Genomic DNA, 20,011 nt, shown 5'->3' with positions numbered 1-20,011 from the left:
CAGATTGCAGCATGGTCACATCTTCATTCCTTTACATGACCTGGTACATTGCTCACTGATTCAGTGAGTCTGTTCCATTTTATTGGGAACTCATGCCTGAGGACGTAGACAAAATTGGTGCCTGGAATATACCTCTATTATGAGGGTTTTTTTTTTTTTCTAATGTGACAGTAATAACAATTGTACAGGTTAAAACATGGACCTAATTAGTGTTTTGGGCAGAGCAGAAGCTGAAAAAAAGACTTTCTGAAATCATCAGTACAGAGCATTCTTTGTTCTGTTCCTAGACTGCAGGTATGAATTATGTGTCCAGGCATTTAAACTCCCAGAGGCAAATTTATACCAAGTCTGGGAAAGGTATTTCCAGAGAGTGCTTTATCCTTTATGGGAGATTTTATGATGAGTGTCTATCTTCTACTTGATGGTAGAGGCATCTTTCATTGGACAGCTGTACTGTTGCATCGTTTGAATTCTGCTTGAAATGTACAGCTGTATATTGCAGAGGAGGCTGAGTCCCTTTAGTCTTTCAAGTCCAGTGATTCCTAATAATGTTAGGCACAGAGGGATGTTTTCAAAGACATTTAGATACTTAGAGGTACCTAACAGGATTTTCAAGATCACTAAAGGAGACTGGACATCCAACATCTTTGGCTTTACCTGAGGTAGCTGACTGTTTGCTTATATGTGAGGTTTTTCCTTCATAGTCCATCTCAGCACTTTTCGTAATCTTGTCCACAAGCCTTGCTTAATTTCCGAGGAGTGTATCCTATTTGTATCTACTGTATTAGACTACGTCTAGGTAAAATGTGTTAAATCGCAATTTTTATATTATAAGAAAAAGAGTTTTCATTCAACTCTCGTACAAGGTCATCAATTTTGCAGTGTAGTCTGGGGGGTTGTCATGTGGAGTCATCACTTTTCCAGAAAACTGCGGGTACTTTTATACTTCAACTGCCATACTGTGATTGCTTTGCAATTGGTTCAGCTCAAAATATATATCAGAAAAATGCTGTGCTCTTTCAGAAGAAACATTTTCCATGTAGTGGAGCATGGTGCTTTAAATATGGTGGGCAGCAAACTAGTATGTTTTGAGGGACTGTCCTCTGATGCAATACCATTTATTCTTTGCTGTTATTCCCATGACATTAAGAATCCATTCAGGAACATTTTCTGAATGAAAATTCTGCAGGTGCTAATGGAATGACCACACAGACAGGACACATCCTTTCCCACTCCTAATTTAGCTTCAACAGCTTCTTTAACCAGATCAGCATTTATTTAAAGTAATGACTATGTGATTTATTCCCCTGTCCCAGTTTTCACTTTGCTCTCATTCTGCCAGTCTGGAGTGACACGAATTTTTTACTTGTCTTAACTTTCTTTGGACAATAGATTTTATTTTTTAGAAATGTTATTTTTAGATAGGTACATTTTTTTAAAGGATTGTCTGTGAATAAAACACATATACTTGATAGAATTTGGAACAATTTCTGTCAAATCCTAGACAGACTTACTTATGCTCTGCAAGTAACTACACATTTAAAACCTCAGTTCCTTTTCAGTGTCGTTTTGTCTACCTTGTTGTTTCCCACTTGCAAGAGTAAGTGGACCAAAGTCAATTAATTAGGGGTAATACATATCAAAAATAAGAACTGCTTAGATTGCTTTATGCTGAAAGTCCCTGTAAGTGCAGTGTGTTATTCTTCAGAGCAGCACTCGGAACCATCTCTTCATTCTGCTGCTGTAAAAGAGATCGGGTGGTTCCTTGTGCCCACACCCTGGGCTTCTCATGCCCTTGTTTTTCAGAGATTTTTCAGCAGTGAGAGTTACAGCCTGTGGAACTTCCTGGCAATAGGGATGACAGGACAAGATGCTCGGGGAAAAAAAAAATCCATGAAGATATGATGATGCAGTAATTGCACATTCAGCTGCTGGGAATTTATCTGCTCTGGTAGGATCACCCAGGAACTGTATACACTGAACAAACACTATTAAAGCCTCTGCCTGATTCCATTAGCACATGACAGAGAGACCCAAATCAGTACTAAAGGCATTTGCAAGCAGCTGCTGCTGCAACAAAGATAATATTGGCACAGCTTTTCAATTGTGTAAAGAATAGGCGGCATTATTTTAAACTTCCAGTTGTGCCTTATAGACAAAATACTAACTTGAGTAATTTTTAAAGCTAATTATGTAACAGAGATTTTTTAAAAAAGCTCTGAAATGATTGAATGGATATTAAAAAATTCAAAATCCTGATGTAACAGCTGCAGTAGTAATACCTATTGTTAAGTTTTGCTAGACTTTCCTCTGTCATATAAGCTCAAAAGTACCAGTCTTACTTTTAAAATATCTTCTTCTTTTCATGACCTAGGTACAACATTTATTACATGCTCTTAACATTTAGTAGCTATGCAATAAAACTTCATGACCTTGAGTGCATATTTTGTATGCATCAAATGGAATGATTTCCTACTGAGTGAGTTAAGCAGGGTTTTTTTTTGTCTTCCCTGAACTATGATGGACCACAGGCTTTCTGAATGCAGCTGTGGCAAATTAAACCTGACCTTTGCTAATGGGGACTCCAATCAGTTGGAAACTGTGAAAAATAATCTGTACTGGTGCTTTTCCTGTAGACTTGAAGTTTCATGCTCTTCAGCAGATATATACTGATACATTCCACCACAGTCTACTGGTGTGGGTAAGAAGAATTTGGGGACAGTCCAAGTTCTCTCAATGTTGTGTTTTATTTTAATGTCAGGCACTGGCACCTTTCTGAAATTGATTTGATTTCTCCGTACAGTGAGATCTACCTTTAACCTTTCAACAATACATGTAAGACTCATAGAGGTACCATTAACATTCATGCTGTGTTAAAAACAATTAGTCTTCCGTATAGTGGATGGTGTTGAGAGCAGCATTCACTAACAAGTCCCATAAATGGCTTGTTTAATTACATATGAGTGAAAGAGTTACAGCTTCTAATTTGAAAGTCAGTCATAGGGTAACATGAAGTTAACACCTGCCATGAAACACTAGAATTCTAAACAAAATTTTGAAGTAAACATTGACTTCATTTATCTTTTATGGAAAATTATTTCTTTGAAATGTTGTGATGAGATTCTGATAGCCTGTGCATTGATGTCTTGGTTTGAAAAGACAGGTGTCTGCTAAGAAAGGCAGGAGGCCCCCTTGAAATGAAAAATGTAAACCCTCTTTCTCTCAGAATTATTGTAATTTTGAAATTAAGGGGCTCTTAGGCAAAATATGGGAGTAGGAATAAGTTATTAGGCAAAAATAAAAATAAGACAATGCAGTAATACAAAACAACACTGACAGAGTCAGAATACGACCTGACACCCTGTTTGTTGGTCAGGATGTTGGTACCAGTCTAATTAAATGGGTGCTGCTGTCCTCCTGCAGTGACAGGTGTGGTTCTGTTGAAGCAGTGATCCTGTAGAAGGGTGTAGTTTTCCTCTGCAGATCCAGTGGTGGTGTAGATGGGCCTGGCTTTCCTCTGGGAATCCAGCGGAGAAAAAAGCTGCTCCTCTGGGAATTTAGTGGCAAAGGGCTGTCTGGTGTTCCAAATCTCAGATTATATCCAGGTAGGAATACTTGGCTCCTGCCCCTGGGTGGAGCATTTCACAATGGGATTATGTAATTTTATCAGTCGTGCAGTGACAGGCAATGGGGGGCTGTCTGGTGTTCCAAATCTCAGATTATATCCAGGTAGGAATACTTGGCTCCTGCCCCTGGGTAGAGCATTTCACAATGGGATTATGTAATTTTATCAGTCGTACAGTGACAGGCAATGGCCCATGAACAGAAGATATCTCCTGGAGGAAGGATTGGTTGTGGAAGAGATAAAACAAACTGCCGCACTTGGTTTGAACAGGCGGCTCAATTAACAGAAGAGAACTGCCCCACCTCTAACAGATGGCAATAGAATACACACCCCCAGCCACATCTTGCAACCTAAGGCAATTGACAATGGTGTTCTGTGCAGTTTCCCCATTAAAAGCCTCTACAAAGGTGTTTAGAATGCATTGGTCTTCAGAAGTGTTAAGTAAAGGCAGTTGTATAGTTGAAGTGTTCTCTGTGCACTTCACATGAATGGATTCACACCTGAAAATTGTAAAGTGGGTGCTGGATTGCCAGGTTGGTTTCCTGAAAATAAAATGTTTGGCTGAGTGCCAGTACAGGGACCTAAAATCTGGATTATACAGTCCAATGAGGCCCTAATCACTTTAGAGGCATATCCAGATAAGATTACATTGTCTCAGTCTGACGATCACTGTCACTTAATTATCATGCTCAGGTATAATGATTCCTACTTTAGTTTTAACTGATAAAGTGAATTGTCAGTCATTAGGGTAGCCTTGATAGCGACTGTTCTTTAAATCAGTCTGAAAATGGAGTTGTTTTTTTCCTGCTGGTGTGTCTGCATGTAGCTCTTAATAATGATTCATCATTAGTTTCCTAGCTTGAATTTGACAATGGATTTGTTCTGTTCCCACTGGGCTACTTCAGAGACTTGGCTCAGTGCAAGCAGAAGCAAGTCCAAGCTATCTTGATGCAGAAATAGCAGTGCTACAGCTACTGCAGGCAGATTAAGATGAGAAGAGAAAAACATGAAAAATCCAGTTAATTGATCTTTTGCAAACATGATCAGTGAAATCATGCATTCTGTTGAAGGCAAGAGTAGCTTATCCATTAACTTCAGAGAAGAAAATGTCAGGTCATGTGAAAGGTAAATAAAACAAGATTTTTATATGTTGTTTCTGAGAACAAAAATACTTTTGTTCTTATGGTAGTATCTGAAAAGACCAGACAAGAATGTGGTATAAAATTTTTGTACCTACAGAAAGTAAGGAGCAAACCTGGAGTTAAGGAACTTTACCTTCCAGATACGAATTATAAATGGATGCATTACACTCAGGGATCTCAGTCTCAGAAAGATTAAATTACTCAAAAGATGTCTGTCAGAGACAGGAATGAACACAAATCTGAGTTTTAGTCAGGTGTGTTTCAAATTAAAGGCAAGTTCTTCCCACTTTTAATATATGCTTCCTTTATGGGTTTAAGTGTGATTTCAACTTAATGAACTATTTGTGGCAGATTTATCAATACCAGAACAGTAAATTTTGCTGGAGTTCATACTGGAACATACGTAAATAAACCTGCAAGTTCAAGGTTTATATACAAGCAGATCAAAAACAAAGGAGTGGGACACAAAAACATTCTTGCTTATGTCTTGGGACAGAACTTAGTTCAAAGAAATTCTCATGCTGCTGTATCAAGATCAAATTACCCTAGCTGCATGAACAAAATGTAGGATATGACTTCAGCTTGAAACATGGCTGGGACAAAATTATGTAGTTAATGATTTACCTGGCTTCCAAAATTAGTTTGGGGGAATAAATGTATTCTAGCATTTGCCTTTTGTTTTAGCTTATTATTGTTAATATTTATGGTATAGCCACTTTTTCTTTGTTGTGTGTGTTTGTGTTACATCTGTAAATTAGAAAATACTATAAATTGTATAGTAATTTGTCAGATTTTTTTTTGACTGACTTCTGTGGGAAACTGTGTTTAAATAATGGCAATAATTAAAAAAGAAAAAATACACTGTTCACAGGAGATGCCTTTTTTTTTTCCAATGAAAACGTATGTTTTTTCCATGGGTAGGAAAATGCATTTCCTGAAAGTAAAATTGTTTCTCTATCTGCAGAAATTGCAAAATCATCATGTGTTTCTATGTAATGTTCAGAGAAACTTTGGGGCTTATTCTAATGCATGATTTACTTCAATTTATGATTCAGAGTAATGTTCAATGATTACTTTGATGGAAACCAATTCAGAAGAGCCATTCTTGTAGTAGAGACAGTGACATTTCTATCCTTGTAAAATTAAAGAATAGAGATAAACATAGTTTCTAGGGAAATATTATCTTTTCTATTGTATAATGTACTGTAATTAAAAAACTTAAATACTTGCAACTACATATTCCTCAATGAATGAACTAACTGTGAAACAAAGTCTGTTTTTTTTTAACTGAAAAAACTCTTATCGACAAACCGGAGTGGTAATTCTGCAAATTTTGCTCTGCTTGAGTAATCCTATGAAGCTCAATGGGGCTACACAAATGCATAATCACATAATTGAAAACACAGTTTTAAGTATAGTTGAGCATTTAATACACAAAGAAAACAGACATTCAGATAAAATAAGAAAGTAAACTCCTTGTGTCAAATCTGCAATGGATTTTTCAGTAAGGCACACTTGGAGAATTTGTGTTGTTATCTTTATGCCTTTCACAAGATGTGTACCTGTCACTATCCTTCAGAATGAAAATAGAAGTGAAACCCACAAAGTTATATGAGGTTTAGAGCTGCGTTTTCCTAGTCATGCTTTAAGTAATTTCATTGTCTATGATTTGGAAAATGGAGTGCCTTTCCCCTTACAAACTGTGGTATTGCCAAGGCAAATAGTTTAATGCACTTTCTGAAAATGTTTTAATCTATTTTAGGTAGTAATATTACTGTGACTGTAATGATCTGGGATAGAATCTTTAAAAAAAAGTCTCTTATAACTGGAAGGATGCAAAAACTTTCTGATTATAGAAGATTATAGGAACACGTTTTGTAATTTAAACCTCAAAAAGTGTTAATGTGTGCAGGGCAGCTTGAAGAAGTCAGAAGACCAACCTTTTAACCTGTTTTAGCCAGGATATGTGGATGTTGTCTACAGGAATTAGGTAAAACTCCACCTATTCAGCCCTTGATTTCTCTGTTTACATCCATTACTAGCATGGATACCAGCACATGGCAGTACTTCTAAGTACTAGAAAGACAATTGAAAGAGACTGTCTGTTGAATTCATGTTCATAGGTGTGATTGCTCTGGGTAACCAGCTTGCAGTCAATGCTGCCCGAGACTAGCTGGTAAAGGTAGCAGTGAAAAGCTCTGTAAACCTGTAGGATCCCCATAGTTTTAGTGCCCTTGGTTTTATTGATTGGTGAAATGGCTATTCCTAATTGTGATGTAGTTCCTCTTTTGTATTTGGAAAATCATATACTACTAAGTACAAAATAAATGATTGTGACTTACTTTCTAAGGAAGATAGTGTTGAGCTTTGTGGGTCTCATATTAAGACTTTTTGTCCTTACTATGAAATTTTAATGAATCAATGGGCTGATGAAAGTCATGAGATTAACTCATAACTTGCAAATTTCTGTCTGACAGTGTCATGCTTGAATAAATGTTAATCATTTTTTTTTCATTTGACTGATTCTTGAAAATGTATCCTAATTTTCATCAAGAAAAGAAGAATCTATACATACCAGTGGTGTAATGCAGGCAGGTAAATTCTAATTATTTGCCTGTGTTGTCCCCATAAATGAATGCTTTAAAAAATTATTCAGTTCATCCACCTAAATAGCAAAAAAGAAATGAGGTTGTAGAAATTAACATACTCACTGATAAATTGTCAGGCAAGGTCTATCAATTTTCTCCTAAGATCATAGTGAATTTCACAGTTAACTTCTCTCTGCTTTCACTATAGTTGGGGTGAAAAAGAATGGATTATTAAACAGGAATCAAAATTTCTCATTAAAATGGATATATTTCCTAGAGGAAAAAAGGCTGTTTGAAAAATCAGTTCCATATGTACTTATTTTGTCTATGTGCTGTAATTCTTTAAGCTCATATTTTTCTATTGTCATTGGTTAAACCTGTGATAAAGAAGTAATTCTTAGTATACATTGCAGAAGGATAATAAACTGGTAGAAAGTATTCTAAGTCAGGTATAGTGTTTTGAATAATTATTGTTATTAATTCTGAATAGTCTCACCTGAACTTCAAAGAAAAATGCTTGAAGTGGTTAAGGAAGTTTAAGGATACATATTCTTTTCAGTTTTGTTGGCAAGGTGTTGACAGCCTCCTACTACCTAAAGGGGGCCTAGAAGAAAGCTGGAGAGGAACTTTTTCGAAGGGGATGTAGTGACAGGACAAAGGGTGATGGCTTTAGACTGAAAGAAAGCAGGTTTGGATTAGATATAAAGGAAAAAATCTTCCCTGTGAGTGGTGAAGCACGGGAACAGGTTTCCCAGACAAGCTGTGGATGCCCTGTCCCCAGGGCCAGGTTGGATGAGGCCTTGAGCAACCTGGTCTAGTGGAAGGCATCCCTGCTTATGGCAGGGGAGTTGGAACTACATGACTTTTAAGATCCTTTCCAACCCAAACCATTCTACGTTTCTTCACAGGCAAAAAATAATTGGGAAGGACATTAGTTTGTTTAATGTAAAGTGCACTGATGTCAATATCTACCAAGACGTTCAATAGCTCACAAATTATTGACTCTAGATCATAATCTGCTTTACACTTGCAGCTGTATTCAGTTTTTAAATGAAACCAGACATTTTAACAGCAGAAAACATACAGTCAAATAAATGATGACTGAAATGCCTAGTAGTTTTTTCTTTAAACCGTGATTTCAGTTTTAATTTTTTAAAACTTATTATATGGAAGATTAAAGCACATTTTTGAGCTTATCATTTAAATCAGTCATGACTAAGCTGATACCAGTGGGCAGTGTGTTTGAATATTTAATCACAAAGTGATGGAGCATCTTATCTTGCTTGTTAGAGTGCTTCTACTCACCAGTCCATTCTGTTCTCTTATTTGACATGACCTGAATAAAGAATGACCAAAATGTTCAGCAAGGACAGAATAAAAAAAATATATCAATAGAGGAAAAAAATTATTTAATGGCCTGATGATATTATTCCCTTAATTCATTCAGTGCTATGGAAATAATTTTCTGAGTTATTCAAAGCCATGTAATGATGTTTGGCTCGCACAAATATAATTTAGTAAAGCAAAGCAAATATTTCTCCTTGTAAACAGAAACTAAATATAGTTAAAATTGATTTTTTCCCCCCCTGTAAATTATGGAGCTTGCTCTTCAACTTAAAATATTTTTTGCACACCAATCTCTTGTCAGACTAGGGAAGCAACTTTCCTTTCTTCATTATATTTTTGAGATCAAAAAGTGTTTGGAAAACCTTAAAGACATTCAGAAATGTAAGCTTTTTTCGGTAAGTACTGTAAATCGGCTAGAGCACCACTTTGTCTATAGACCACTAGAATCAGCACAGCAGCCTTACTCCCTGACTCACGGCTGTACTGAAATGTTTACACTGTTCCTTGGGACAGCCTCAACCAGCTGAAATGATCCATTGACAGTGCATCCTACCTGACATTCTTTTCCTACTGGCAGCATATCTTTCCAAGGGATTCTGTTTGCTACACCTTTATACTCTTGCTGTGAGACTCTAAAGCCCAGATCAGCTGAATGTGACAATTGCTTTCATCAGATCAGTGAAAACTCTGCAGAGTTCAGATTTTTCTTCCAACTTTCAGATCTGGAGAATGAAAATCATACAAAATTGTCTGTAGTGTGTCAATACCTGCCAAGAGTAAGGAGCTCTCTGGGTGTAGGAATAGCAACTGGGAATCCAAGAGGGAATACCTAGCTGTGGCCAGGGCTGGGAGTACCTGTACTGTCTCCAGCTGTTACTGTTAAATCAGCATTTCTTTTGTTTGTCCCATATACTTAACAGCTACTGGTAAGAAGATTGGCAGATTCCAAATCAAACAGCAAACCAATGCAATTGTTCAATTGGGACTTTGTGACCTGTTTTTCAGATGTCAGAGGAGATGGCATCCCAAGTAAGTTCCCTTTGTCCTACACTGAAGTCACCTTGTTCACTCATTTTGCTGGGCAAGGAAGAGATGCAGCCTAACATATCACCCTTAGCAGCCATACAGAAAAAGAGCAGATGCTGAAATGTTTTACTGCCTTATGTTGTCACAGTCTGTCATGAGTGGGTTTTGCTCTCTTAACTGGTGATGTTGTATTCATATAATGCCTAGAAGCCACAAAGAAAGAAAACAAAGTGAATATGTTGCTTGTCAGCCTGCAATTTGTCTGTATTGGCATTTCACCATAGATCTTTCATCAGATGCATTCAGTTTGGAAAATGAGTCTATTTATCTTTATGTTCACTCACAAAATACGTAGCAATAAATAGTATGAAACAATTCTAGGTTCATACTTCTGCTTGCAATATTATGAATATCATAGTATGTTAATTCTAGTAAAGAATTTTCAACATGAGCCAGCATTTGTGTGCCCCAGTTTTTAAAGAAAAGAATAAGTAGTTGGATGAGCAGTGGCAATAAGACCTGGTTCTTGTGAAGTCGTGTCTTGAGGGTGAGCACCTCTGTGGACGTGTGTTCACATTGAACAGTACTGACAAATAGGCGTGAGGGGCTGTACTTGTAGAATGATCAAAAGTGTTAATCAATTTGAGTTAAAATTTATCATTTTTCATAAATTGGGAAATTAACACAAACTATCCTCTGCTGCACATTCTCATAGAAATTAGGGGGAAGAGAAAAATTTGACACCTCCTTGGTCACACGTGTTCTAGCTGGGCAATAGTTAAAATAACTTTTGAAGGAAACTAAACAGACTGGTAAGCATGCACTGAAGGGCACTGCATAGGTGTTTTTTGAAACTGTGATGAAAAGGTTTATGAGACAAACTACATTTATAAAAGTGCGATTCTGCAGTTGTGTAGGTTAAGGGCTGTTTAAATAATTCAGAAAAGAGTCAAAATGTATAATTTTCTGCAAACAGAACACTTCAGAATTCACCTGACTCTTAAAGAGGGTTTTAAAGTGATAATTAAGTGTTTGAGAGAGCTGTAATACTTGGGGGATTATCTTACACATGAAGAGAGTCCTATTTACTCTACATCAGTCAAATAGGCATAATTTTGAAATTTAAGGAAGTTATTAGAGAAAGGTGATGATTGCCAAAGCTCCTCAACATGCCATCAAGATAAATATTTAAGATATCATGTAAGATCATTTGATTTTAGTAGAAAGTAAAGTGATAGAGAGGATTAACCTCTGCCAAAAGGAGGTGAAGTTTGGTCATGAAAATAACTGTCCAAATGAACAATGCCATAGATTTGTGAAGTTTCCTTCCTGATTATGTTTGCATGGCATAGCACAGAGCTGCAGAGAGAGGCTGCAGTTGGACTTGAGCATCCTGTCAAGGACTGTGAAAGCAATGTATCTGTGTTAGCTTGGCACTATCAAGGTTAATGAGTGCTTCTCAGCACACAATGTAAGATTCAGTGCAGTTATAAACACAGCAGTATCGTGTTCTCTGTCTGTGCTGGCCAGGTATTTTTGCAATGCCCTGAACTGAGTTCTACAGATGTGCACCTTGGAAGAGACATGCAGTGCCCTCAGCAGTGACTGGCTGCTGTTGTGTGTGGTTATGCATAGAATCCATAGCAATAATGTGACTATTTTTTGTGACCATACAAATCTAAAGAAATAGGTGTACTTATATCATTTGCAACTAACATTCCAAGTTAATACAGAGAAGTATATTCTAATTTCAATGATTTAATGAGAAATACAACGTATTATATATTCTGTGAGTGTTCTGTCCCATTCTAAGCAGGATGAGATGCTTCAGAACCCTGTCCTAACGGCTGATGATTTTTTATTTAGAATTTTAGAAGTCTGTCTACATATAACTGAGTGTTTTGATCTGTTTGTCCAGAATGTCCAGAATTTTTACAAAGGATACAGGTTTGCCTGAATCCCTGCTGCTCATGATGTCAAGTGGTAATGCTAAGTATATTAGGAAATGGTGTTAAATTGAATAGAACCTGAATTTTTGATTGGAAAATTGCTTTGCTTCCTCATCTCCATGCTGTTCCTGTCTGAGACAGCAGCTCAGCAGCTAAGATTTGACAGCCACAATTATGAAATTGGAATGCCAAAGAGAATTTTTTTGTGTCAAAGAGTTAAATTCCAGTTAGTGTTCGAGCTACATTGCACATCTCACAGAAACATTGCATTTCCCCAAGGAAACACACTGGAAAAGAAAAAAAGCTTAAAATACATTTCAATCACAGTGATTTCTCATGGCTTTTGCATGTTTTTAACAATTTTAAGAGGCACATGCAGATTGTTTATTCCTGTGCCGATTTGTAGCATAGGAAAACAGCTTTAAGAATAATTGCCCATCAATGAGAATTTGCACATTACGTCTAAATTTATCTTCTATAAAGTGAATAAACATGGAAATTTTCCAGAACACTAAGTTTCACCACATAACTTACAAAATAAAAAAAGTGTAGATCAAAATTTAAGTAAGCTACATATTTTTCCTTGGATGGATCTGACAAGATCTGTGGTTAACAACATGTAGTCATTGGTAATAGAAATAAAAACATGTTTAGTCATCTTCCTAGGCCTAATTAGGAGATGAATACCTGAGAGAAAAGAAAAACATAGTCTGGAATGCAATTATATGGGAAATTTAATCTTATGTCTGACTGCAAAGTTTTGTATGTTTGTATGCAGTTTGTAGGATTAAAGTTAAAAGAGAAATATTCCTGTATTCTTTATCCCTGATTCATCCTTGTTAGTATTTTTTTCTCTCTTTTTATTTTCTCTGCAGTTTCATGATAAAATAATTCTTCAAAATGGACTTGGATTTAATCCTCTCTATCTGCCTCTTGCCTTCTGCATTTTGGCAGGTTTGAAAACCACAGTCAGGTATGAATTTCCCTTTGAAATCTTTCTTCTCTGTTCATATTGCCAATTCATTTGCAGGACTCTTGAGCAGTAGTTTTCATTGGTATGCATATGAAATCTTATGATGAAGTTTAAATACTTATCAGCAAAAGTTATCTATGTGTAATGGTGGAATCTTTGCTCATATTTCTCTCACATACAGAAGGAAGTTTGGGATTATTGACTAGTATATCAGTAATGTTAGTGTTAGTATCAGGCTGCATCAGGTAGTCTTCTTTCACTGTTCCCAGAAATACACAGCAAAGGTGTTTGGAAGTCACAGCCTTGGCATTTAGGTAACCAAACAATGTGGTGTATTCTAATGCCATGGAGTGTTTCACTAATTAAGTAAACATTGCTCTGCACTGTTATTGTGTGATGGTGCATTTAGATTTGTAATTGCTTTTCCTTCAACCGCTGCATGATGCCTTGTTTTTGCATAATATCACCTAAATCATGCAACTACAATTGTATGATTTTATCAGGCCATTGTCCTCAGAAATCAAAGTAGTGCTAATGTGTATTCGTGCAGAATTTGGTTGAGTGGGTGTGCTCATGTCGTGCTAGAAGGATGGTAACTTGGTGATTTTCTCACACATCCAAAACAGAAAGACCTCATAGAGGAATTTAGGGAGATCAACAGTCAATTCTCTTTCCTTTCCCTCCTTGTTGCCTTTTTGTCTTTGAATTTTTTTTTCAATCAGTAAAACATTATTTTAGCTCTTAGCAGGTGATGGAGTGAAATCAGAATCCTGCTGAATGAAAACCAAATTGTGACACTGGACTAAGAAACTGGAAAAACAATGGTAATGAAAAGTCAAAAAACATGAGCCAGGGAGATTTAACATGAGCCAGGGAGATTATCACAATCACAGGGTTTAGGCCAATGTAGTCTGTAAACAGCAATCTCAAAGTAAATTTTATGTCAGTTTGAAAAATCATATATTTAAAAAAAAAATTTCTACTGTTGATTTTGATTATCATTCTGTGGCAGTACTGGGGCAAAAAATGCAGAAAAAATTAAATCAAAACCTTCTACTTTTATGTTAAGCATAGATTTTGATATCATCTAACAGGTCATGCTGGGATGAAGTGGATTGAAGTAAATGCCATGAGGTATTTTGAAACAGACACATTTACATCAGAATAAGAATTGCTATTCAAAATTCTCTTTGCAGTGCCTGCAAGATGGCTTAAACACTGATATTGAATTTATGATCTAAAGACCTTAGAGGTAATTTTGGACCCTTAATGATCAGGAAGTAGCAGATAGATCATTCCAAATGGTATTGTGTATGGTGGTGACTGAAACCACTGTAACCCTCTAACAAAGCAAAATGATTCAGGTGTGCTTGTTCTGTGTGTATGGGGATCCCCTACAAATCAGCTTGACCTCATGAAATCAAGTTGTGAAGCAATTAATGCATATGCATTCAAACTGATTAATGACATCACTCAGTCATTTTGACTAACTAAAGTAGGACTTCTGTAAAAGCACCATCATACCCATAGTCCTCTTGTTTTATTTACTTGGAGATGATTGTATAATATATGTGGTTTTCTAAAACAAAACAGAAATTAAAATCACTCAATGCTCACACTACTATTTAGAAAGAGAAGAAACCTCAAAAAACCCTCCATAAAACCAGCACTCTCTATTCATAAAAAGCTGAAAAGGTTAAAAAAAGTAAGTTAACGAGGTTGAGTGTTACACTCCCTGGCTGGTGGTAACACTTTATGACTTCCCCGTAACAGGTACAGCAGAGTACAGCAGCTTCTGGGTTGAGTTACTAGCAAATTGTATCCATTCTGACAAAGAATGAGAAAATGTAATGGCATTTAATCTTTGACTTGCACTGGACTCTGAAACAGATCCATTTTTACTAATTCTACATTGCCTATGCTTGCAAACTGAGAAAAATGCACTAGGACACTGAAAGCACAACTAATAGCTTGATGAAATTATCCTCTCAGTGCAGAGTAGTGCCAATGCCAATGTGGTTATTATGTATATACTTATCAGTCCTGCCTTCCTTTTCCTTTGTTCTTTTTTTCCTTTGTGCTAAAAAATTATCCATTTGACAACTCCTTGATTTCCAAGTTGGAGCTCTACATTTCTGCCACAGTTGCCTTTAAATATTCAGAAATTGACCTGGTGTTTCTATAAATTGTAAAAAAAAGACAGAACCAAAAATATTTCTACCAAAGCCCTATGAATCTGATCTATATGCCTGGGTAAATTTTGAAATGTAATAATGGCCTAAATTCCCTAAGGTTGCATCATACAAGCCGCTTGGTTTCATGTGGGAGCCTAAAAACTTAAACAGCAGGCCCTGAAGACTCCAGAAAGTATTAGCATAATGTGACAAAGAGATTCACATTCAAGGTATCTGAATTTTTAATCTATCTTCAAGTTTTGTAGGAAGAACAACCTACTTTCTTAAGTAAAAATATTTATTTGACTAAAACTGGGCACACTGGGTAAAGCTGTATTAAAGATAGGGTTGCAATTTACATGTGGAATCCATTATGGTGACATAATACTTATTTACTGTTTGAGGTCATCATACAATTCTAAAAAACAAAGCAATATAAATAAAATCTTTAGAGCTTAATGGGTAATGGAACATCTAATTTACTGTCTGTTGTCACAGGGTAATGCTATAAATCTTTACACTTCAATTTAATTTAGGACACAGAAGAAATCCATTTACAAGCACTTAAGCTGTGTTAGGATGTTGGTTGTACTTGCTTGGTGATTTCCTTAGGATTTACCACAATGGCCTGAGTTAGAGAAATACTATTTCAAGTTAAGGGAAAAACTGACCTGGGTTCAAGCTGAAAACAAATGTTCTGACAACTCAACTTTAACTCATCTGTCAGTATCTCCAAGTTCTTTGCAAGAAACCAAACAATGTTTTTTTTACTGTTATGTTGGTTTTTAATCTTCAATAGATACATTTATAATGGGAGTAGGAGAAAGAAGCTAGAGGAAGAACAGGGGGGAAAAACCCTAAATGAGAGACTGACTAGCAAAATGGAATTGAAATTTAACTGTGAGTAATGGAAGGAGGCAGCTTCCTGAATAGAAATTCTATACCAAGAAACAGTTCTGTCTACATGGAAGTTAAAATGTTGTTTGACAATAGTGGCCCCATACTTTAAGTATGATAGGACAGGTATAGTGAACAATTATTGCTATTTGGGTTAGATAAGAAATATCAAATTTACTTTAAGGAAATTGTCAAAAGGTCTGGTGCAGTTAGAAGCTGTTATCTAGTAACTCAAATAGAAAAAAGATGACAGGTGGTTTGCCATAGTTGAGAAACATAAGAAATGGCTACCCTTTTCACTGCACATATGAATAGATTACAAAATGCAATTTAACTCAGACAGGTAGCTAGGATGGATGCACAACCAGTCATCATAGTAGAAAAAGACATCTGTCTTATCCATCATTCATTGTGGACTAACAGTGTTTTGTCGCACTGTGGATGATCAGTACACCCTCATTTTCCAAAAGTAGGAAAACTTCCAGAGGCTTTGTTTTGACTCTGTATTTATTCATATATCCTACCAACATTATTTGCTACCTCTGAGATACTGTATAGACATTAATTAATTATTCCTTGTTATAAGTCTGTGAAATAGATCATTATTTTCAACACCGTCATTTTTGCTATGGGTAAAATTGAAAAGGAGAGACTTTTAAAGGCAATAATTACATTTTTGTTTTTTCTGCTTGAATTATTTTCTGGGGACTGGTTTGGTTTAAACAGCAGTGGTAAAATGTCCATTTCTCTCTGTAAGAGATCTGCCAGGGATAAGGATAATCTGAGAATGTGAAGAACATCAAGATAATTTTTCCTGCTCTGTGATAGCTCATTACATTATTAGGTGTATTATTATTATATCAAGGAAGGCATTGCTTGTGTCAGAGGTAGTGCTTTGTAACAAGCAGACACAGCTGACATGAAATGTCCATTTAATATCTTTGAAGTCATGAACAGCTTTTCCACATGAAGTCTGTGAAACTCCTTGGGACATTGAGAATTTGTTACCAACCCTCCCTGCATCAAACAATTGCATTGAGTCCTGGTAGAGCATGGTACTCAGATTTTTAGCCTTAGCTCAAATCTAAGTATCTGCTGCTACAAGTCTAGTGTTCCAAGCTAGTACATCTGACAAACTTAAAATGAAAAGACCCTTTTCAGAAGAGATATTATTAATTTATAATTGGAAATAGAGGGACCAAAACTGGTGGTTGAAGATCTGTATTAACTCACCCACAGATGAAATACAAGCAGTAGACTCTGAAATGATTGTTCACTATCTGAATTTTAAATGTTCATTTTTGCTTGGGAGGCTTTTACAGGAATTTTAAATAGAATTTGAATAGCTGAAAATCAAGAAAATGACATTTAAAAAAAATTCTTACATAGAAGATTGCCTCAATGCATTGAATGCTCTGCTCTACATAACTTATTTGGTTAGTTTGATTGTAAATAGAAGAAAATATTTTGTTTGTGCTGTAGCTATCAAACAGAAATGAAAGAAGGAAAGGGCATGTTAGGTCACCTTGAGGCCAAATTCACAGGTGCTGGAAGCTGGTATAATTCCACTGATGTCAATTCCCATTCTTTTCACTTGGAACTGCAGATGCTCAGCACCCTTGAAATCCCTGACATGTATTTAGATTGTTCTTTTTATTATAGCACAGTCTTTAGTGCACAGTCCCCTACATTTTTGCTCATTAATATGGTGATGTATTGGCTAAAGAAAACATTCCTGTTCTACTATATGTTTTCACCTCTAGCATATTTAGCAGATTTTGTCTTTGGCAAATAAATGCAAGTAGAATGATACTTCCACCTTTTACACCAGAAAGCCAGAAGCCAAACCAGCAGAATCTGCTAATGCATTTACAGAGGCGTAAATTATCAACATGGTTTCAAGTCTGGAGTGTTTTGATTGTGAGGGAGTGAAGTGAAAATGTGGCACAAAAGAAAAATGCTTTGCAGAAACCATCAATAAATAATGACTTTTTAAACAAAAATTCCAGTTCGTTTGGATTCATTGCCACCAAGATATACTTCAAAGAATGTTCTAAGCAGAAGTTTTAAGAATAAGTGGTGACAGATTTCTATATATTATATATGGAAATTATAATTTAAATATAATTAATAAATTATGAATTGATCTATTTACTATTTTTTCCAATTCTTCACATTTTTCATTTTTCTGAATCGTCATCTAGAGGATTTATGAAAGAGTACAAAGTCAGAGCAGTATAGGGTAGAATTAAGCAATCAGAAAGGGATATTTTAGAAAATGTTACATGTATTTTAAATAACTAGTAAGTGGGATAGTTTCTGGGTTAGAGTTGCTGCTTAAAATTGTAGCACAGCAGTAACTTAGACAGTGAGATGGAGAAATCACTTACCCTTGTATCTACTCTTGAGTTCCAAGGGAAAATGTGGTTACTATAGCAACTGCCACATTACAGTTATGCAGTCTTTGGAATAGATTAAATTGCTGAAAACCTAAAGGTTTTGTTTGACTCTGTTGAGAACTGCAACTAAATGTACTGAAGTTACTTAATCAAAGGTAAGTTAGTGCTCATATTCTTATATGTTACCAAAACTTTGGCTTGTTACTTTAGCTTTTTTCTTTTTTTTTTTTTTTTTTTTTTTTTTTTTTTTAGCATATACTAATTCAAAATAATTGTGTCATGTTTATTTACTGTTTAGGTGGAATCCATTTGGCTATATGTACATGAATGTGTGAAACCTACTATAGAAAATTTCTTGCGGTGAGTTATAGCCAAGAGGTTTAGAAAATCAAAGTACTGGTTACTCTAGGAAGTTTGTTTGGAAACCATCCTAAGATTCTATAAAAAAATTAATCATTAATCACTATGGCAGCAGAGAGCAAGTCATGTTTTGTTTTCAGTGGAAATTCACTCTGTGGGCTCAGTGCAGTTGGTCAACAATTGCAAATAAAGTCATCTAACATACAACCATTATTTGAACAATCTTTCATGCTTTATGTTAAAAGTGCTTAAATGCAGTGATTTGGAGGAGTGATGATTTATGCCTTCCTGATATGTTTAAACACTTCAAAAGTTTAATGACTTAAGAGGCAGGGAAATTTTGCTGCAAATATTTTTTGGATGGTGTTCATGCAGAACAAAATACAAAATAAACATAAGGTGGAGCTGTAGAAAACAACATTTTTCATTGAACAGCTGAGATGCCACAACATGTCGTGCTGTACTAAGAGAACTATAGATAGTTTTGCATTGTAGGCCTTTTGGGCCTCCCTGAGCTGTGACTTCTGACAGAGAAAGTAGGTACTGTAGTAGCACTGTAGTATTGAAGAATTTAAAACTGAAATCCTGGGATTATAAGCACTTGCATATTGTAGTAAATGGTATTGTCATTGTTATTCTAGATAATTTCCTCTGTTCTAGGGAGTTAATACTTTAGCACTGTGGTTGCTGTTGATTCTTCCCCCTGCTTAATGAATAGTTTTTGTTTTCTCCTGCTGCCTCTGTTCTGGGCTTGTCCTGCTGGGGCAGGGAGGGAAGCACCTGGCAGAGTCAGGGTTCTTGGTTGCTTTGGTGCTGGTTTTGTTCTAATGGGGTGTGGAAAACTGCCTACTTTGCATGTTTACTTATTTCTCCTTCTCAGTTAGATTTCCCAAAGTCTTGAGTGTATGGCAGCTTCTCCAGAAAGCAACTGGGCATGGTTCTTCTAAAGGATTAAGTTTTCACCTACCTCCTTTCTAGTCAGCTACTGACCTTCCCTTTCTAAATTTAACTCTTTATTTAGAGCTAATTTTTCATTTTTAATGTTTCCTTCACAAATCCTGACAGTCTTTAAAGCTTTACTTTGTTCAGATGTTCTATCTTTATTTTATCTTTTTTTAGCCAGTGTTTCTTATTGCTTTATTTACCTGTTTGGTGGTCATTTGGTGACATGACGGTGTGGTGCTTTATTTTCTGTTTATTGCTCAAAGTTTTAGACTGAAGTAGTGCTTTCTTTCCTTACCCTTCAAGGTGATTTCTGTTTTTCCCTGAGAGGACACAGAAGTCTGGTGCTGAAACATTAGCAAATATTTTGTAATGAGTGACAGTTACTTAATTTACTTTCTGTACCTGATACAAGAGCTCTTACAGTTTATTTGAATATGTCATTTGGTATTTTACAAAGAAGTGCTGCATCAGTTTCTTTGTAACGTACAAGTAAGGATTAGATTTAACAGCACCAGGTTATCTAGGATTGCAGTTATTGGCTCTATGTGTTTATGTAATACATTATCATAAATATTCATGATTTCTT

Source organism: Onychostruthus taczanowskii, unplaced genomic scaffold (genome assembly GCF_017590055.1).
Source record: "Onychostruthus taczanowskii isolate IOZ18803 unplaced genomic scaffold, ASM1759005v1 scaffold2, whole genome shotgun sequence".
Classification (NCBI taxonomy): domain Eukaryota; kingdom Metazoa; phylum Chordata; class Aves; order Passeriformes; family Passeridae; genus Onychostruthus; species Onychostruthus taczanowskii.
Note: the sequence above shows the minus strand (reverse complement) of the source record.